The 14,507-nt window shown below is 36.3% G+C and overlaps 1 protein-coding gene across 4 annotated transcripts in view; it reads right to left on the bottom strand.

Annotated features, from left to right (window-relative positions):
- The window catches only part of PARD3B (par-3 family cell polarity regulator beta), a 995,854-nt gene that overhangs the window by 658,064 nt on the left and 323,283 nt on the right, over positions 1-14,507 (bottom strand). The gene's annotated exons all lie outside the window — the stretch shown is intronic.

Here is a 14,507-nt window from a genome sequence, read left to right as displayed (position 1 = left end):
TTAATGCATCCTGTACAAAGTTTTAAAAACAGTTAATTGAGTAATCCAGAGTATGTTTAGATTTGGACATTCAAATATCTTGTTTTTAAAAAGTAAAGCCATTTTTCTTTCAACAGAAATCTTAGACTGAACCATAATCAATTAAACAGATCTGAAGGGAAGTGAGAGCTATAGCAGCGGAAACCAGCAAGAAAGGTCAGAAGCCCTACTCTGCCTCCCCTCTCCCTCCCTTCTTCTCCTACCAAGCCCTCCACTCCAGGCCAGCCCTGCAGGCCACCAAGTACATCCACTAGCCAGCATTGTTTGATGACTACAGCCCAAAACATTACTACCTTTTCAGTTGCTTCTTTTGAATATTTACCTTCTCTTTCACTTAGTTAAACTCAAGGGAGGAAGGAGGAACATTTAAGTACTGCTATATATCAGGGATTTCTATATGTTATCTCTGCTATTTCTCATAACCACCTACCAATTTAGAGTTTGAGTGATTTTTCCCAGGAACAGAGAGAAGCCAGGATTCAATCCCAAGCTTATTTTTCCCCAAAGCCTAGACTCTTTTCACCTCGCTGCACTGCCTCTCTATCTTTAAATAAGAATCAATAGGCTGCCTAGTTCAGTACAACAGTGATTCAGTAATATACTTGCAATCTACACATATTTTTAAAATCTTAAAAGAATTATCAAAGTATGGAACCCGAATCAATTCTGAATAAGACAAAGTTGAAGAAAATGCAGTGAAACATATAAAAGATTGTCAAATGGATCAATGTACTTTTATAAAATAAAAAACAGATACAACTAAAAATAGGTAACAAAAGACAAAAATAAATACTATTCCAATTAATGACCAATCTTAATTAAAAAAAAGAAACTTTTCTGGGACATTTCAGAATTTCTGAAAAATGAGTAGAATTTAAAGAAATTGCTATAACTACAATTTATAGATAATTATAACCTAATAATAGAAAATTCACCTCTCGCCAAGATATGTACTAAAATTAATGTAAATAAAACAGAAGTTAAGGGTTACCCACAGGATGGAAATTATACATTTCCAAAGGTCCTTGATAGTCCCTTGGAAGAGACTGTAAATGGAAATAAATAATCTCTAGCTTAGTAGTGAATACTGAGGGTGTGTTACTTATAAGTTAAAAAAAAAAAAAAAGCCAAATTAAGGTCTATGGTCAGGTCCCCATCACAACAATTAATAATAGTAAGGGTCAATATTGCAATTAGCATGCTTAATAATTATTAGAAAGCATTTTAAGGGCCTTGGGTGGCTCAGTCAGTTTAGCGTTGGACTCTTGATTTTGGCTCAGGTTATGATCTTAGGGTTGTGGGATCCAGGCCTGTGTAGGGCTCGCACTCAGCGTGGAGTCTGCTTGTCCCTCTCCCTTTGCTCTGCTCCCCACCCCCCACCCACCCAAGATCGCTCACTCTCTTTCTCAAATAATTTTTAAAAAATCAAATTTAAAAAATAATTCTTATAAGGTATTTTAATATCAGTTGGTTGAGTAATGGTAAAGCTAAATTATTTTAATTAGTAAAACCATCCTGGACTATGAAGAATGCAGAAGCAGTTTAACAAAAGAAAGCAATGAAGACTTCTTTTAGAAGTTTAACAAAGGGTAATATTCAATTGAAAACTATAAAGTAGTTGTTTGCAAAAAAAAAAAAAAAAAAATCAGAGCCTCCTTTATTGTAAGGGTGCAATGTCTTCTGATGGCAAGATTTCAAAACTCCTATGGGTGGTATAGATCAATGATGTTCTTTTAAGTAGCAGTCAATAGCAAATGGGATACTTTAGCACAGAGAAATTACAAATAGTAGACCGATAATTATACATTGACAGCATAATGAATAATCTCAGCCTCAAGTAGAGGTTGGTCACCTAATTTTAAAGAAGGTTCTATAGAGACTGGAAATACAGCTCTATTTGCCACAGGTTTTTAAAGTTTTAGCTTCTACAAAGCTCAATAATGGTTAGAGGCAAAATAAGATTTACATATAAAAGGCCACTGCAGAGATTGCCTTTTTTTTTTTAATGAAAACGTAGAGAGGAAGAGAAGAAGACAGTCTGAATTATATTAGTTCTTCATTTTATTTCTCATAAATAACAAGAAAACGATGAAATTTTTCAGGAAATTAAAGAACAGAAAACTTGTGAACCAATTAGAAAGCTGGCTGCCAAAGTTACAGTATTCTTGATTTGTGAGATTCACAGAGTCAAGAAATTATCCATACAAACAACAGTACTGGGTTTCAAAGAGATGGATATGTTTTAGCACGTTATAATGGTTTTAGCCAATTGGTGGTTATGTAAAACAAAATTAATTACCCACGTGGGCGGGAATAGAAATTCATATACCTACCACAATGAGTCTAGAAGTCTTTTGCTCTAATACCAAAAGTTGGTTATCGGTCTTTTTATGTAAATAGGAAAGCAGTATTTATACTTACATCACACTTGGGTAATAAAAAAGGTGTATTTTTGGGGTGCCTAGTTGGCTCAGTCATTAAGTGTCTGCCTTCAGCTCAGGTCCAGGATCCCAGGATCCTGGGATCGAGCCCCGCATCGGGCTCCCTGTTCTGCGGGAAGCCTGCTTCTCCCTCTCCCACTCCCCCTGCTTGTGTTCCCTCTCTCACTGTGTCTCTCTCTGTCAAATAAATAAATAAAATATTTTTTTAAAAAAAGGTGTATTTTATTCAAGTTGTTGCTAATTGATTTCGAACTCAAACTGCTCTCTCGTCTCTCATCACCCAAGTGTTTTTTCAGCTCTATAAAATAAGGTAAGAGAACCACAATTTTTCTCATTTTTAAATAAAGGTACTCATTTAAAATTAGAAGTTCCATGGAGACCTAAAGGAAAATGGCTTTTCTTTTTTATATGACTGCTACAGATTGAATATTTGTGTCCCTCTAAAATTGATGTTAAATCCTAATTCCCAACTTAATGGTATTTGTAGTGGGGACTTCAAGAGGTATTTATATCATGACCTGGAGTCCTTTTGAATGGGGCTAGCACCCTGATAAAGAGGTCCCAGAGAGCTCCCTTGGCCCTTCTTTCATATGAAGTTATAGTGAGAAGACAGACATCTATGAGCCAGGAAGCAGGCTCTCACCAGACCCCAGATCTGCTGGCAACTTGACCTTGGCCAGATCTGCTGGCAACTTGACACTGGACTTCCCAGTTTCCAGAACAGTGACAAATAAATTTCCTTTGTTTATAAGCCCAGTCTATGGTGTTTTTGTGATAGCAGCCTGAACAGGATAAGACAACAACAGACATGCACATATTATACTCTCATTAAATGACACAACTATTAAACCATGGTTCCTCCTGCTCTATTCCCCATGAGTTCATGATCTCAAACTCTTGCCCCAGCCAGAGGATGCCTGGGATGTTCTTTGTATCATGACTTACCATTTATAGGAGCTTTAAATAGTGGCCAGGATTTCAGTGGCCAGTGGCCCACCAAGTGGCGGCCTGAAAAAGTGCCCATCAAATTCAGGAGCTGCTGATGGGGAAGTAACTTCATTTTGGCCAAATATAGAAGTAAGACAACTTAAACTTATTAAAGGTCCTAAAAAAGCAGGACATTTCATTTAAGAAAATATATAGGAGATAACTGTAGAACAAATAGCAAACCATTATTTATACAGCTCAGAAACATCTAGCTACTCAGGGGTGCCTGGCTAGCTTGGTCCGTAGAGCATGTGATTCTTGTGAGTTCAAGCCCCACGCTGGACTTGGTGTCTACCTAAAAAACAAACAAACACCTAGCTACTCAGAAAGTATCTCTGGATCCTTATAAATCTCAAAGGTATTTAAATATTAACATATTTAATATATTTAAACCCCAAGCCTAGCATTTAAACTCTAAGATCAGGGGTCATAACTACTAATCAATTAATTTATAGAACCACTTGAAACCTGCCTTAAATTTTCAATAGCTGTTTAAATAAAATAGCCATTCTGCCTAAAAAACAAATTGAATGGTTTTAAAAGGAAATATTGTCTGAAACAAGACTCCTGAATTATAGTTGAAAGGTAAGAAATGGTCAATGTCGTTTTTGTTGTAGTTTGCTTGCTTAGTGGTTTTTATTATGGTAAAATACCCATAACATAAAATTTACCATTTTAGCCATTTTTAATTGTACAGTTTTGTGATTAAGGACATATACAATGTTGTGCAACCTCATTACTATTTTCAGAGTTTTTCATCATTCCATACCATTCCATCAGCGGTGTTTAGTTTTTCCGTTAGCCCTTTTATTATCTATAGAAAGCTTTTAATTATTGACTCAATCAAGGTCTAGCAGATATATTAAGATTTTTATTACTTTAAAGAGATATTAGAAATAGCCTTTTGTTCTCTACTGGTGGTTGCTGTTCAACTGACTGCAGGAACATTCCAATTAAGTAGCAGAAACTAATGATCAATGTTCTCGTGATAAATTTCTGGCTTGCTTCTTTGAACTAAGCTCAGTATTAAGTTGAGGTAACTTAGTCATCAACTATCAGAGCTCTAACAAGGAATCCTTGTTGTGATGGAAGTGTTCTCTATCTTGACTATAGCAATGTCACATTCTGGTTGTAATTTTGTACTATAGTTTTGCAATATATCATCATTGGAGGAAACTGAGTAAAGGGTACACGGGGTCTTTATGTATTTTTTTAAAGATTTTATTTGTTTGAGAGCAAGCAAGAGAGAGAGAGAGAGAGAGAGAGCATGAGCAGGGGAAGGAACAGAGGGAGATGGAGAAGCAGACTCCACTCTGAGCAGGGAGCCCTACATGGGGCCCAGTCTGAGCCGAAGGCAGATGCTTAACCAACTGAGCCACCCAGGCACCCCTTTATGTATTATTCCTTATAACCAAATGTGAATCTCTAAATATTTCAGAAAAAAATTTTAACTTAAAAAATCTAATCAGAGTTTTATGATATAATGTATTAACCTTTCTCTCTTTTAGTTATCTATTTCTTTGATGATACTTAGAGGTCTAATAGTTTTATATTTATCATAGCTTTCAGATTGAAATACATTATATCTATGTAACTATTTACCAACTCTTTGTCCTCCAAAATTTGATTTTACAAAGTCTAAACTAGAAACTTCTAATGCAGACATGATTTAATAGAATAAATGAATTCAGTAAGTTCCAGGATACAAAATTAATATACATAAATCTGTTGCATTTCTATACACTAATAATGAACTATCAGAAAGTGAAATTAAAAAATCCATTTACAGTTGCATCAAAAGGACAAAAAGACAAAAAATATCTGTGAACAAATTTAACCAAGGATATCAAAGAGCTGTTCTCTGAAAACTATAAGACATTGATAAACATTGAAGAGAGCACCAATAAATGGAAAAATCCACCATGCTCATGGATTGAAAGAATGCTGTTAAAACGTCTATACTACCCAAAGCAATCTACAGATTCAATGCAATCCCTATCAAAATACCAATGGCATTTTTCACAGAACTAGAAGAATCCTAAAATTTGTGTGGTACCACAGAAGGCCCCAAACAGTCAAAGCAACCTTGAGAAAGAACAAAGCTGGAGGTATCATACCCTCTGATTTCAAACTATACTACAAAGCTACAGTAACCAAAACAGTATGGTACTGGCACAAAAACAGACACACAGATCAATGGAACAGAATAAGAATCCAAAAATAAACCCCCGCTTATATCATCAATTAATATTTGACAAAGGATGCAAGAATATACAATGGGGAAAAGACAGTATCATCACTAAATGTTGTAGGGAAAACTGGACAGTACATGCAAAAGAATGAAACTGGACCACCTACAAAAATAAACTCAAAACGTAGATTAAAGATTTAAAAGTAAGACAGGAAACCATAAAACTCCTAGAAGAAAACATAGGCAGTAAGCCCTTGGACATCAGTCTTAGTAATACCTTTTTGGATCTGTCTTCTCAGGCAAGAGCAACAAAAGCAAAATAAAAAGGACTACATCAAACTAAAAAGCTTTTGCAAAGCAAAGGAAACCATTAACAAAATGAAAGGGCAACCTACTGAATAAGAGAAGATATTCACAAATAATATAACCAATAAGGGGTTAATATCCAAAATATGTAGAGAGCACACTCAACTTACCAAAAATCAAACAATCCAGTTAAAAAATGGGTAAAGGACTTGAACAGACCTTTCTCCAAAGAAGACCTACAGTGGGCCAACAGACACATGAAAAGTTGCTCAACAGCACTAATCAGCATGGAAAAGCAAGTCAAAATCACAATGAGATCTTACCTCACACTTGTCGGAATGACTGTTATCAAAAAGACAAGAAATAACAAGTGTTGGTGAGGTTGTAGAGAAAGGGAACCCTCCTGTACTGTTGGTGGGGATGCAAAATGGTGCAGCCACTATGGAAAACAGTATGAGTTTTTTCAAAAAATTAAAATAGAGCTACCAAATGATGCACAGATTCCACTTCTCGGTCTTCATCCAAAGAAAATGAAAACACGAATTCAAAAGATATATACAACTCTATGCAGCATTATTTACAACAGACAAGCTATGAAATCAACCCAAGTGTCCACCAACAGATGAAATAAAGAAGATGTGGTATAGATTTACAATGGAACATTACTCAGCCATAAAAAAAGAATGAAATAGTGCCATTTGTGAGAACATGAATGGACCTAAGGGGCATTATGCTAAGCGAAGTAAGTCAAAGAAACACAAATTCTGTATGATTTCACTTATATGTGGAATCAAAAAAACAAAACAAAATAAAAAACAAAACAGAAACAGACTTATACATACAAAAAAACAATCTGGTGGCTGCCAGAGGGAAGGCGGTTGGGAGGATGGGAAAATAAGGGAAAGGGATTAAAAGGTACGAACTTAGAGATGTAAAATAATTAAAGACACAGAAAGCAATGTATAGCATAAGAAATAGAGTTAATAACATTGCATCAACCTTGTGTGGTGACAGATGGTAGCTAAATTTATTGTGGTGATCACTTCATAATGTATATAAATGCTGAATCACTATCTTGTACACCTGAAGCTAATAGGATATTGTATGTCAACTACACTTCAATAAAAATAAAAATGAAAACAGGACACAAGTATAGTAGTCCCTCCTAAATGCACAAATTCTCCTGATATTCCTAAGCCCCTTTATGGCAAAAACAAAGCTTGTAGAACTAAAGTATTAATGAACTTATAAAAACCTTATAGATCTACTTGTTAAAAATATTTATGAACATATGACAATAAAGAAAAAACACTAAAAACAATGTACATGACCCTGCAACACTGAACACATGTTAAGACTGAGTAAGGTACATTAACTTCCTTTTGTAATTCTTCACTTGTTAAAATCTTTTCAATCTCTCCCTTCCCTACAGATGCAATTTACTACTAATACACTCATTTTGATGTATTGGAGGACTGTATGCATACCAGGCAAGCAATTTTTACTTTCAGACAAAAGTTCAAAGCCTTCCTTATTTTATAACCTCCAAACAATCAGGCTCAACCTCCATCTCAGAGACTCTGGGTAACAAGGATGTTAAACAATGGTTAAAGCTTTAGGGAACCTTCATTTAATGCACTAGACCTGGCTGAATAGGTATTTGACAACTCCCTTCTTAATTAATAGGAGTAGAATTTTTTATGTGCCTAGTTAACTGCCTCGCAAATTGTACTGTCATTAGTCTCTCTTATGGAGAGTACAGGTAATAATAACAAAAACAATACTGGTGATGATTTTAATTGCTAACATTTGTGAAGCTCTTACATGGTGACAGGAACTGTGTAAGGTGATTTACAGATATGGTTTCAGATGGTCCTTGCAAATCTCTATGGTATGGGGGTTCTAAAGTTATCTTCATTTCCTATAACTGGTAACTAAAATTTAAATGGACTGAATAAAAGTGTGCATGCTATCACCATTGAGATGCAGGCAGCCTAACTCCAGACCCCTTGAGCTTAACCTCATCAACAGACAGTATACCCCCTTTACTTAGTTAATATCCAGAAACAGAGATGGGGTCCCCTGTGGAGGCCAAGGCCAACTTTCACTTACCCTCCCTTACTTTCACTATTTCATTAGTGCAAAAATTCAAAACTTTGCAGACATCTAATTCATTCTCCTTTTTAATACCTAACCTCAAGTTTTCTCATTTACTCATTTAATTATCCCCAAATAGAGTCACAAATAGTAATAGCAGCCAGCATTGCAGAATCCCATTTCACAGAACAAACATACAGAACAGTGTCAAAGGTCACGCCGTGGAAAAGTTTGGTTCAAGCACGGTCTCGGTAGAGAGCCTGTATGTTCCAAAACAAAAACGGTCACCTTGAAGAAAAGTCACAAGAAAATAAATTATTTATGCTCAGATTTCATTTAAGAGAACTCTTTACTATATAGCTAAATCAGTAGTACTGTTCTTTGTGTCCTGTCTACCTTTTCAGATACTGTTTACCAAAAAAAAAAAAAAAAAAAAGATGGTGTATCTTTCAGGTGGAACCCCTATATAGCTTAATCATCATTCCCTTTAACATAAGTTTTCCAAATCCTGTCCTACTGACTTGCTCTCATGCATGTATTCTTTCAGTTCGTACAGTCAAAAAGCTGTCAGAAGTGAATTTAAACAAAGATAAAGGATTATATCTACATAGAATCTGACTCAAGAGAATAAAAATATCCTGGAGATAAAGCATAACGAAGCAATGTTAATATCAGTTCTTTTCTTTTGGAGTTCACTCAGTTTAAATTAGTTTACTTGAGTCAAACAGTAAATTTTTAGTACAGAATTCAGTGTAAGAATTACATATTTTCTTTTATTGCAAAAAGACCACATTATAGTATGAATTTAGCATAAATAAATGTAAAGTTAAATAACCTCATTCATATATAACATTTAAATATATGATAGCATGAAAAAGACTAACTTTGGCTGGACTATAACATCAATATTTTTGTGATGTCTCTAACTTACACTGAGTTTTAAAGGGCTAGATGATGCAAAACTATGAAAATATATATGGTTATATAAATACGATAAGCAACACTTTTTAAAAGTTTCATAAAAAGCTTTTAGTTTAAAATTGCAAAAGACATTCCAAACTAGCCTTATAAAAATGATTCTAAAAACGTACAATTTCGAAAAGGAAAATAAACTACATTTATAACATATCCTAGCACTTCCTAATTGTCTAGATTTGTATTTCTCTATTTTTAAATGCATGCCTTGATTTTTCCCAAAAGAAATTCACATTTGCACACCCTTCCTTTCACACTGCTCTATGCACACTTGAATTATTTATTTTTTAAAAATCTTTCTCCTTAACCCTCTACTTTTCAAAATATATATTACTTTAGTCCAAATATTTTCAGTTTCTACTTTAAATACATAAAGCTCATTTTCCCTTTTTAAATAAATTCAGTATTTCTCCAAATAAATTTTTTTTTACAATGTCTCCTCTCTCTACATATTTATAGAGTGAGGATATCCATATCCTTTATAAGCCAAAGGCATTCTGTCTTTTATTGTTGTTTGAAAGGTACTATTTCCAACATCTTACTTATATAGTCTATAAATATATTTAATATTTTAAAAATCTGAAAAAATAAATCCAAGGAATTTGTTTTCATGAAATCCACTTTAAATGTCCATCTCTGAAACACCAGTAACTCAACCCAGGGGCAGCCTCCAAGCTGTGTTTTACAATGTTTATTTATTTCATATTTTCATTGGATGCTAACTATTTGTGTCCAGCAGTTACAATTCACTATAAACTGTAGTTTATATTTACTGTAACAAGCTCCATGTCAGAGAATCACAGAACTGTCATATCCTAAGGAGTATTTAGTCCATCTCTTTTTAAGGAGAAAATCGAGGCAGGGATGTTCCACTTGTCCATTGACAGAAAGTGCAGGGAAAAACAAAAATAAAAATGCCTGTGGCTGTAACATGGTTTTTACTATACTTTTCTAGTATTCCTAAAAAACCAGTTTCAACTATTCCAACCCTGGTTTGCACTCCTTTCTGTTTTTCCTCACCTCAAACTATTTGTTTAAAGAAGATGTCTGTATAACATACAACCTTGCAAAAATCCTATTCCATTACTACAATTTCAACAGATCCAAGTAGAATACACACATTCTTTGCAAAGGACACCATTAATCTTGAGTACCAGCATGTATAATTCATCAAAAAAAAAAAAAAAAACCTTAATGCCCTTTAAATCACCCAAAACTTTATGTTATAAATAACATTAAACCCATTTCAGATTTCACTGCAACCACATAGTTGAAATGGCAATTAGCCTTTTTTTAAACTAAAATAAAAAGTTTAAGATAATGTCTTAGTGTCTTTGAAAGGGACATAGTCATTTTCTATTTAAAAGTTTTACTCTATGTTAGAATTTCCTTCCTTCTCAAGGCTGAATAATATTCTATTGTATGTGTACATCACATCCTGCTTCTCTATTTATCCAACAGACACTGAAGCTACTTCCACGTTTTACCTACTGTGGATAATGCTAATATAAACACGGTGTACAGACAATTTTTTGAGTTAATTCTGCTCTCAATTCTTTTGAGTATATGTCCAAAAGTGGAATTGCTGGATCATACAGTGATTTTATTTCATTTTTTGAGGAGCCGCCATACTGTGTTCCACCATTTTAAATTCCCAACAACAGTGCACAAGGGCTCCAATTCTCCACATCTTTACCAGCACTTTTTCTTTTCTATTTTTTCTTGATAGTAGGCATCCTGATGGATTTCAAGTGGTATCCCATTGTCACAAAAAGACTCACACTGTTATGGTTCCACTTTTAGAAGTTACCTAGAGTTGTCGGATTTATAGAGACAGAAAGTAGAATGGTAATTGACAGGCATTAAGGAAAAGGGGAGAACAAGGATTTATCACTGCATGGGTATATAGTTTCAGATTTGCAAGACAAAAAGATTATTATTATTTTTTTTGCAACATGAAAAGAGTTTGGATTGTGGTGATGGTTGCCTAACGATATGAATGTACTTACTACAATATTAACCGTCCACCTAAAATGCTTCGATAGCAAATTTCAGGTTTTGTCTATTTTACCACAATTAAAAAATGTTTTATTAAAAAGTGCAAATTTTAAAAATGTAAAAAAATAGTTTTATTTATGCGATATTAATGCAGCCAACTAATTACTACATCTTAATTTCTTATTCAGCTTGCAACAATTGGCACAAATTATATACTTTGAATAAGTAATGTGATTTAACACAAGTTATTCTGCTTTACTTTCCACAAGAGCCCTTTCTTATTTGAGAGGGACAATATCAAGAACTGCACGCTGCCCAGTAGGGTAGCCACTACTCTCAGGTGGCTACGGAGCACCTGTCATGTGGTTCCCTGAACGGAGCAGGGCTGTACAGTGCATGTCAAATACACATGGATGTTGAAGAATTAGAGCATAAACTACCTTAATCAATTACACTAGTTATATCTTGAAATAATAATATTTGGGGATGTCTGGGTGGCTCAGTCAGTTACGCGTCTGCCTACGGCTCAGGTCATGATCCCAGGGTCCTGGGATCGAGCCCCGCACCGGGCTCCCTGCTCCGCGAGGAGCCTGCTTCTCCCCTCTGCCTGCCACTCCCCCTGCTTGTGCTCTCTGATTGACAAACAAATATTTTTTAAAAAAGGATATGATTATAGAAATTTTTAAAAAGAAAATAATAATATTTGCACATACTGAGTTAAATAAAAGTTATTAAAATTAATTTGCCCTGTTTCTTTTTACATTTTAGTGTGGCTACTAGAAAATGTAAAACTACACCTGTGGTTCACATGTTATTTCTTTTGGACACCACAGCTTGGGAATCTTCAGGCACATTCATTTGCTCACGTACTAATCCACTATATAACTATCATTTATTTAGTTACTTAGGGTCATCTAATAAAAACCCCTCTTTTACCCTCTATTCCCCTCCAGGTCCATCTCCATTTCTCCGCTCACCGGCAGAGCATCAGCTCTGGAAAACCCTGGCTCTACTACCTGCCTGCGCTTTTGTCCCTACCATTTCACAGAGACAACAATCCTAGATGTGACCTGGGACCTTCAACTTGCCATTTTCAGCCCCTCTCCTCTTACGCAGTTGATCCTTTCCTCCTCCTTTCTTCACCTGGTTGCCAGGACACCGTGTTCTCTTTTGATTTTCCTCGTGTGCCAATTCCTCCATGTTCCCATCCTTTCTCTAATATTTAGATTCTGGAAGGTGCCAGATCAGACCTACGCTCACTCCCTAAGTGCATTCCCTAAGTGCATTCCCGCCAGTCCCGCGATTGAAACACACAAATTTATTCTTCTATATGGACCTTTTCTCTAAGTTTCAGTCTTTGTGTCACTATCTGTCAAATGATCTTTTTACCTAGATGTATAATAGTTATTTCCAACTAAACACGTACAGTAAGGACTTACTGATTCTCCCTTCCCCCAGCCCAGATCCCTTCAACCGGTCTCTCTTATCTCAATAAATGGAGACCCCCTTTCTTGTAGTTGCAGAGAAAACACTTAGAATTGCCTTTGTTTCTCCTCTTTGTCACTCCCCATCTAATCCATCATTAAATCCTATTGATGTGGTCTTCAAGATATACCAAGAATCTGACTACATCTCTTCATTCACCTCTCTGAGGTCATCACGGTCCAAGCCACCGACGCCTCCCATCATGCTTCTTGCCCTCTAACTCGTCCCCTCATCAGGTTCTCAGAAGAGCAGGCAGAGTAATCCCACAACTGCCATGATACATTAGATGATTTCACTTCCCTGCTCAAAACCTCTCATCTAATCTAAGGAGTCCCCATTTCACTCTAAGTAAAAGCCAGAGTGTTACTGAGGCCCACAATGATGTAAACCACCTTCCGCCTCCCACCATGTGCACCTGACCTCACCTGCCACCGCTCTCCCTCCTCACCGTCAGCTCCGGCCACAGAGGTTCTCTTGCTACCGCTGGAAGAGTGCACGTGCGCCCCATCCCAGGGCCTCAGCTTTCCTTGCTCACTCCACCCTGACTGTGCCTGCTCAGTGAGAACTTCCTCTTCACGCCGTGTCAGACCCCATATCAGATAGTGTTTTCCACCTCACCCTGCCCCCCCGGCTTGCTCTCTCTCTACTTAGCACCATCTGCTATATAATTATGTCTTAACTTTTTCTCTCTCACTAGAATGTAAGCTTCAAGAGGCACTCCATACATGTGTGTTAAATAAAAAATAAATGCTTAGCACTCCGCTAGTTGTCATGTATACAAATATGGGCAATTATTAATTACTGCCTTCAAGGATCCCTCAATTCCAAAGCAAGCAGATGGCATGGACATATAAGCACAGGGTCAGGAGTGCTATAATAGAAGCCGAGGCTCTAGGAGTGCTCAGAGCAAGGCCCTCTGAAGGGCTGGAGGGCGGGCACATTCAGGAAAACTGTCCAAAGGGGGGGATCTGGAGTAGCAACAGGCAAATGGTAGCTCTCTGGGTATGGATAATCAGAGGGTTCAGAAGGATGAATGAGAACAATTTTAGAAATTAATAATCACGTTTGGCTCTGGTACCAAGAGTCTACGTATAATGGGGAGATGGGAGAAGAGAGGAGGACAGACAAAAGATCCATGCAGGCAAGACAGATAGAAATAAATGCAGTACACACAAACTCACACACGTGTGCAGTATACCTGTATGAGTGCAGATATGTAGGAATTGCATATGCATGCATGTTTCATATATGTGTGCATATGTGCATATATATGCACACACACCAGGATGATGACAGAAGTCTCAGGAACATGTTCAGGATCTTCTTCTCATACCTTCTACTTTTCTACTGCTATTACCTTATGATCTTAATAGGAAATTGAGGAGTCCACAAGACTATATAGATATGAAATGAGAAAATCTCTAAACTCCAAATACTTTCTTTTCTCAAACAACCAAAAAACCCCAGCAAATCTCCTGACCTCCACTTTCTACTGCTTCACAAAAAGAGTTCATAGAAATATGTAGATGCCAGGATTAATGCCCAATATCAAAGCAAGATCTTTTTCTAGGAATGTCCTCTCTCCCCTGTATCCCAGCAGAAGGTTCATCAATTTACACAAAAATGATCCTTGGCAGAGACTCCCTTCTGTTCATCACATACCGCCATGAGCCAGCTCCCAAATGGTGGTCAGCTGATTCTTCCTTCACCCACGGAAGATCAATAAGTGATCTTTAGCAAAAAATTTAATCAAAGTGAAAACAAACACGATAGCTAAATTTTAAGCTCAACTACGTGGTGTGAATGCAAAGAGGTTTTATTGCACAAAACTCTGGCAGGTCTTTTTAAAAAATGGAATGCATTATAATAATAAAGTAACCTGAGGATATAGTTCGCAGAAGGATGTGGCTGGTTTTCAATGAGACTGCAGTGAGCTTTTTACTGCAGTGTGGCAAGCATCTCTTAATAAAGCAAGATTAGAATCTGTC

This window comes from Halichoerus grypus, chromosome 4 (assembly GCF_964656455.1).
Source record: "Halichoerus grypus chromosome 4, mHalGry1.hap1.1, whole genome shotgun sequence".
Lineage (NCBI taxonomy): Eukaryota > Metazoa > Chordata > Mammalia > Carnivora > Phocidae > Halichoerus > Halichoerus grypus.
This window is presented reverse-complemented; position numbering and strand designations above follow the sequence as displayed.